This window comes from Cherax quadricarinatus, chromosome 74, assembly GCF_038502225.1.
Source record: "Cherax quadricarinatus isolate ZL_2023a chromosome 74, ASM3850222v1, whole genome shotgun sequence".
In the NCBI taxonomy this organism is placed as follows: Eukaryota; Metazoa; Arthropoda; class Malacostraca; order Decapoda; family Parastacidae; genus Cherax; species Cherax quadricarinatus.
Genome location: NC_091365.1, coordinates 3,067,501 through 3,074,651, shown reverse-complemented (window position 1 = coordinate 3,074,651; position 7,151 = coordinate 3,067,501). Strand labels below are relative to the sequence as shown.

The 7,151-nt window shown below is 36.7% G+C and overlaps 1 protein-coding gene across 6 annotated transcripts in view; it reads right to left on the bottom strand.

Moving 5' to 3' along the window:
• Positions 1-317: 317 nt before the first annotated feature.
• how (protein held out wings) overlaps positions 318-7,151 on the bottom strand; it is a 192,903-nt gene continuing 186,069 nt past the window's right edge. For all 6 annotated transcript variants that reach the window (XM_070100673.1, XM_070100671.1, XM_070100674.1 and 3 more), the window contains one exon: positions 318-1,982. The gene's annotated coding sequence lies outside the window, so the exon portion shown is untranslated. The remainder of the gene's footprint in view (positions 1,983-7,151) is intronic.

Sequence of the window (7,151 nt, the reverse complement as noted above, 5' to 3'; positions counted from 1 at the left end):
GTCTGCTAGGCTTCACTATGGAAGGCACTTTAAGAAGTTGTGTAATATGTATACTGAAGGCTTCAAAATCATGCTTTTGAAGTCTTGCAAGGCTAAAATAAACCAAGGCACTTAAATTCATGTTTATACACATTCAAATGTGTAAGTTAACCTAACATTCCTGAAATTAATAGTTTCTCAGTGCTGTATGACTTGTACAGGTTCAGCGCTTTTTTTTTTTTATCATAGTTTCTCTAATATCTAAAATAGTCACCCTACAACAAACATTTTGGATGGCACCAAAATAATTCCTTTGATACACTTTATATATAAAAAAAAAAGTAGATGCCCCTAGCTTTGCCATTAAATATTCAAGGAACAATTTTGCCATTACAGTCATCCCTATTGGTAAAGTTTAATTTTTTTTTTTTTTTTCAAAAACTGAAATATTTCAAACTGAGTTTCCTTCAACTCAGACTAATTTCTTTAGTTTCAAAAATAAAATTTCTTAAAATGCTTAATATAACCTTTAGTACCTCATTTTTGAGAGGGTGGGTTATCTCTAATGATAAACTGTACAAAGTCCCAAAAGTGAACATGACCTTTTGAAACTTACATGCATTGTCAATAGTAATTTGTGAAATTATATACTTCATGGTAATTAACATTCAATGACTGATGTGCAATTTAGCAGATACACTAGCTGGGCCAAAGTTTTTGGATACTTGTTACATCCAAAATGTTTGAACCCAGGACAATGCATCTTCATACCTAAAATTTGAGATCTACATTTTAAGAGATAATATGGCATACCAATCTATAAATTAGTGTGTGTGTGTGTGTGTGTCCCCTGCAGGACTTATGGACCTTGTTGTACTGTATATAATAAGCGTAATGCTCCATGTATATACATTAAAAACTGGTTTCAAGATGATCCCAAGTCATATCATTTTAATGGGCTAAATATTTAATTCCTATCATCTTGTGCTTGGTTTACAATTTTATGCCTTTGTAAAATTCTTTTTCTCATAATACCTTCACAAAGATATTAGCATGTTAAAAAATTTAATATCACCACTGTTTAATTAAAAAAAAAAAAGCTGCACCTTCACTTTGGTTTTATCTTGACAACAGTGTCCCTTTTATCATTCAATGACTGGACTTGAGGATACCAATCCAGTAAGTCGCATAAAATGAGGTTTGTAAAAGGCTCAAACCTGTCATATGACACTTTGTAATAGAAGCTATCGAGATTCTTTAAACAACTATCTACTATTCTATTTAATAAAGATATAACACCAACAACACAAAGACCCTAACGATAAAGCTGTGTGACCAAGCTTAACATTTAGCACCATCTCTAAATGCACACTGTATATAGTACCAGTCTCGAGTAACAAACTTCATTACGCTGTATACAAATATAATTAATTTCTCACTGATTCATCACCTCTATTACTGGAGATTCTAAGTAGGAGCTGCCTGTTTCTGAGCATTTTCCACCCTAGGAATGCTTTGAACTTTGTAAAGGAGGTTTTTGTTGTGCTATTTAGTAATTCTACACGAGTTAGTACTTTAAAGTTTAGTTGACAAACTGGAGGTTGTCATGCCCTATGGGCAGGCAGTAGGAACAAGTGGGCACCATGGCCTCCACAAATGTGCACAGGTTTCCCTGTGCCCGCCCAGAAGGTAGCAAGCCCTGCCCTTATTCACATATCGACAGTGTGGCAGCCGCAAGACCAAGAGGTCCAACATGCCCTTGTTCTTGGGCGACATTAAGCGGCACAGTGGGCACATACCGACGATAGTGGAGCTGGGTGGGCGATGCGGCGGCACCCAGAGTGCAGCGCGGTTAGTGGTGTGTCCTAGGGTGAGTGGTGGTGGTGGAGTGGTGGTGGTGGTGGTGGTGGTGCCTCAGTGCTGGTCAGTAGTGACACGAGGGACACAAGAGAAGGAGCCCGGGGCGGGTTAGCAACGCGCCAGGTCAGCTGAGGGACCAGGATCTTCCGAGCCAGAGGGGAGTTAACAGAAAAAGAGAAACGAATGTTAGTACATTATACTGGTGCAGGATGCCCCAGCATTAAAATCTAAATATGATTATTATGATTAATAATTATGAACTTTACATGTGAAGGTGCACTGTAACAACCACCCTTTAACCCACTAGCTGAGGACACAAAGCTGCAGTATATATGTACAGTGCCCACCTACAGTTTTGCTCTACTGTGCCTTGCTTGGCAACATGCATGCGGAACCACCTGCTATGTGAGTGACAGCGCCAGCCATAAATAGGCAGCAAAGGATTTAGGATAGGAAAAAGAAAGCGGTACCCTATAGTCAAGGGTAAGCAGAACAAAAGTAATGTGGGTGAATATGCAGTTACATGTCCTGAGTGAGGCTATGGAACGATGATTTAATGTAACTGCTAAAACAGCATTTAGTAGTTTTGATACAACAGTAATTCTCAAATTTAAGTGATTATGGGCTGCTTCACAAGTAGTCAGTACAAAATGTGTAAACCTTGATATAATGCACTAATACCAGAATACTGTAGATGATTTTTCTTTCAATAAAGTTTCTTGCACTTTTCATCCATTAAGAAAAATGTTAGTGAAACCCTTTTAAGTTTTAACAAATTGGGGAAGGGGAGATATTTTTTATAGAATAATGTGCACTAATAACAGAAATAGGTAGAAAAGACAGACAGACACACGTGTTAAGCCAATCTTGGAGTATGCAGCACCAGTATGGAACCCACATTTGAAAAAGCATGCCAAGAATGTGGAGAAAGTGCAGAAGTATACAACAAGGCTTATTCCTTAGCTGAAGAGCATCAGCTATGGGAAGAGGCCAATGGAAATGGACCTAATGACACTGGAGGACAAGAACCAGGGTCAGGTTGGGGAAGGATACAAAATACTCAGGGGAGCTGATAAGGTTGACAGGGATAGGTTGTTTGAAAGGTGAGAAATGAGAACTTGGGGACATTATTGGGGGTTAGTCAGAGTAACTGGGAAGTGGAATGATCTTGGTGAGGAAGTGGTTGAGGCAGGCCCCATGCATATTCTTAAGAGCAAGTACAATAGGGCTCATGAGGCTAAGAGTGAATCTGAAAAGTGGCAAGATAAGAGAGCCAGGATCTGAGAATCAACCTCTGCAATCATAAATAGGGAAGTGCTGTATAGCCCTTGTGGCTTAGTGCTTCTTTTTGATTATAATAATAATAAAAATAGGGAAGTACACAGTTGAAATTAATAAAAGAGATTGGGAGAACCCATAGTTTAACAAAAAAAAAAAAAAAAAAGGGGGGGGGCAAAAAGCCATGAGCAGAGGATCATAAAAAAGCGCAGAACACACACAATGCTAGAAATTAGGGAAGCTAGGAAAAGTCAGAAAGGGGTATTTCCAACAGATACATTCCTTCAGGCAGTTCCTGGGTAGTGGGCTGTGGTACTCATGTTGGACTGTAGGAGCAATGATCCCCGAAACCATCGATAGGTAGAGAATGAAGGAGGAAACAGTAAGATTGGCATAGCAACACAGAGAACCAAAGTTACTTCACAATCACATCAGAAGAAACATTATAGTAAGGGATCAAAAAAAGAACATATGCAATAGCCCTAACAAAAGATGCTTGTGTGTGTTTACAAATGAGCAAGGATCAGTACTGTTAAAGAGAAGACACAGTGAAAGCTATCAAATGAAAATAAATGAAGAAAGACTTGGTGGAAGTCGACACATCAAGGGCATCAGGACCCAATGGAACACCCCACATAAAAAATGAAATACAAATAGTAAAGATGGGGTAATTATGAGACAACTGCAAGACAGCATATGTAACAGTAAAGAAGACTGGTAAATAATTCAGGTTTTCCTATGTCCCAATGAGTAATAAAGTAGAATTTTAGTGGAAATTTAATGTTATTGGAATTTGAGGCAAAATCACTTATAAAGCTCGGAAATGAGAATATTAGACCTGAGAGAGTACCACCAGGAAGCAAAATTAAGGACCTATGAATATTTGTTATCCTGAAAATGTTCCCTGAAGCACATAGATATTAAAATCTGCAGGATATACTAAGTCTGCAAACATAACAGTAGAATTCAGGAACCAACAAAGACAACTTTTAAAACAAACACTCATACATGCAACCCATTCTAGAGTACTGTATCTTGAAGAAACCCTTATCTAGCAAAAAACAAAATGAAACTTTTGAAAGTAAAAAAGGAGTACAACTAGACTGGTGCCAGGTTGAGAGAGATGAAGTTTGAGTAATGAATAAATAGATGGGATATGATATACTCCTAATGAATTTCATTAGCCTTTCTATTTACAAGTATCTATAGCTTGTTTGAATTCTCCCAGTCTAAAAATAAATGGTGAATTCTGATCAACTCTAAATTTTGATTTTATAGAAATTACGTTTGAATTTATTTAAAAATTCCTGGAATCTTTCCAAATGTTTAAAAAAAATCTTTCAAAATTCATAATTTTTAAACCCAACAAGGAAGTCAAGGTTTTAAATTCTTATAGTTCAGAATTTTACAAATTTAGATGGCCCCCTTCCAAACAATTCACATTTCACTGACCAGGTTTAAAACACACTACATGTATACTGATTAAACAGCTAAAATAAATTAAAATGTTTAATGGTATAGACAATCCAGATTGTTCAAGCATATAAAATAACTAGTAATGGTACTTTAAATACTTGTGAAAACCAAAAACCAGTTTATTTTAAATTAAGCAACTACAGTATAAATTATGTGAAAATGATTGATTAATGTTTTCATAAAGGAAGATAAAATATCGGTCAGTGTAAGAAAGTGACCCTGAAGCTGAAGACAAAAGCAAAAGGATATTTGACCCCCCTCCCCCCACACTATTATAAGGCTACTGTCCCCACTACTGGCTGGTTCCTCAGGCAAGCACACACACAAGGCCTTAAAGACCATTAGTCAGGATTGTACGTTAGTCATGACTACGGCCCAACAAATACCTCAAGGCTGGTTAGTCTTTATGCAAAGTGAATATTAAATTATTACTTTTCTAAGGATAGCTGTTTTCTTTATATTATTACTATGTACTTAATGGTGTTGAAGAATCCTGATTTGTGCACTTTTTCGTCTTCTTGGAATGAAAAGCAATATTAACTTTTCTTCATAAATTTATTTCCATGACTTATTGTATTAAAAAATCCAGAGATATACACATACTTTGGGCTCTTGTAGCTGTGACCTGTACTTCAAAACAAGACCACAATATATCTTGGGCCCTAGTTTTCAGTGGTGATGCAACCACATTCCTTATTAGCTACCCTTCTTAAAGCATAATTCAAATGACTTAAAGTACAATAAATGGAAACATGGCAGATATCAACTCCCAAATTGTGAGGCAGGCCAGAATGGTCAGGGATACAAGGATTGATGCAGTACCTCGTGATCTACATTGGATTTTCATTTTTCTGAAAGCTTGTGCTACTCACCATCTAGTAATGAGCCCTGGATGGTAATACAGTTATATAATTTTACATACAATCCATCAGAATTAAATTTAGAATATAAAAATAAACCCAATCATGGATCAAACTAGGTAGGAGAAAGGAAAAGGTGTGTGTGTATGTGTATATGATCAGTTGTCAAAGACTTGGCATCTCATGTGTGTGCATGTGTGTGTGTGTGTACCTAGGCAGGGTGACCCAAAAAAGAAAGAAAATCACCAAAAAGAAAATACTTTCATCATCATTCAACACTTTCACCACACTCGCACATTATCACTGTTTTTGCAGAGGTGCTCAGAATACAACAGTCAAGAAGCATACACATATAAAGATACACAACATATCCCTCCAAACTGCCAATATCCCAAACCCCTCCTTTAAAGTGCGGGCATTGTACTTCCCATTTCCAGGACTCAAGTCAGACTATATCTATATATATATATATATATATATATATATATATATTATATATATATATATATATATATATATATATATATATATATATATATATATATATATGTATGTATGTATGTATGTATGTATGTATGTATGTATGTATTTGTGAACTTGCACTCCATATATTTTTTTTCTTTTTTGATTCAACAACCCCTTCCCAGCCAAGGCAGGGTGATCCAAAGAAGGAAACATATTTTTCACTCATTTATTTGCCATCTTCCCAGAAGTGTACCCATATCACAATTCAGAGTACTCTGACTGCAACTTCCCCACCCTTCCTTCAGAGGGCAGGTACTGCCCTTCTCACCTCCAGGATTTAAGCCCAACTAACTGACTGCCCTGAATCCCTTCATAATACCTCGTTCACACTCCAATGGCTTGTCTATAAAAATCCACTTGTCTTCGTTCACTCCTGTCAAACACACTCGCACAAGCCTGCTGGATGCTCAAGCCTTCTTTACTCAGTCCCCTCCAACCATTCCTGGGATGACCCTTACTTCTCTTACCTTCTACCCCAGATTTATACACCCTCTTTGTCATCTGATGCTTCTATAGTGTGTGCAAGTGTATGTGCATGTTTGTTTTTTCTACATATTTCATTACTGCTGACCAGCCTCACCTGGGGTCAAGTAACACAACGTAAGGGGGCATGGTGAGAACTCCTCCAGCTATAGGCTTCCAAATATTTTGGAAATACATATGGACCTTCAAATTTGTCAGTAGAAAAAATGCACCAAAAATATTTATAATGTCAAAGAAATGCTGTTAAGGACCAAAGGAGACCAACTAGGGTTGGAATTAAATAACCCCTTAATTATGCACTACTTAATAAATATTCCAAAGAAAATTTATTTGTTAAAAACTATAGATATGCCCTCTGGAAAAAAAATGCATGGACGGAATGTTTACAAGAAACTTCTAAGTGACATACTGAAGGAGAGTATAAAGTATCTCACCAAGCCCGAACATCATAAAAATATATTTTACATGACTAAATCATTTCCCCACATCAACAGTCAACATATAATTGAGTAACCTCTTATAAAATCTTGAGGATACACAAATACTGAAGAACTTTTTTTTAAGTCTTCATCAGTCACCAGTTTAACAATAAATGAAACATTAAAACTAGTTTTATCTACACTAACTATTGAGGTGGGGGAAGGGGATGGGGGAGCATGAAATATGGGCTACAGTCTCAAGGACATTCAA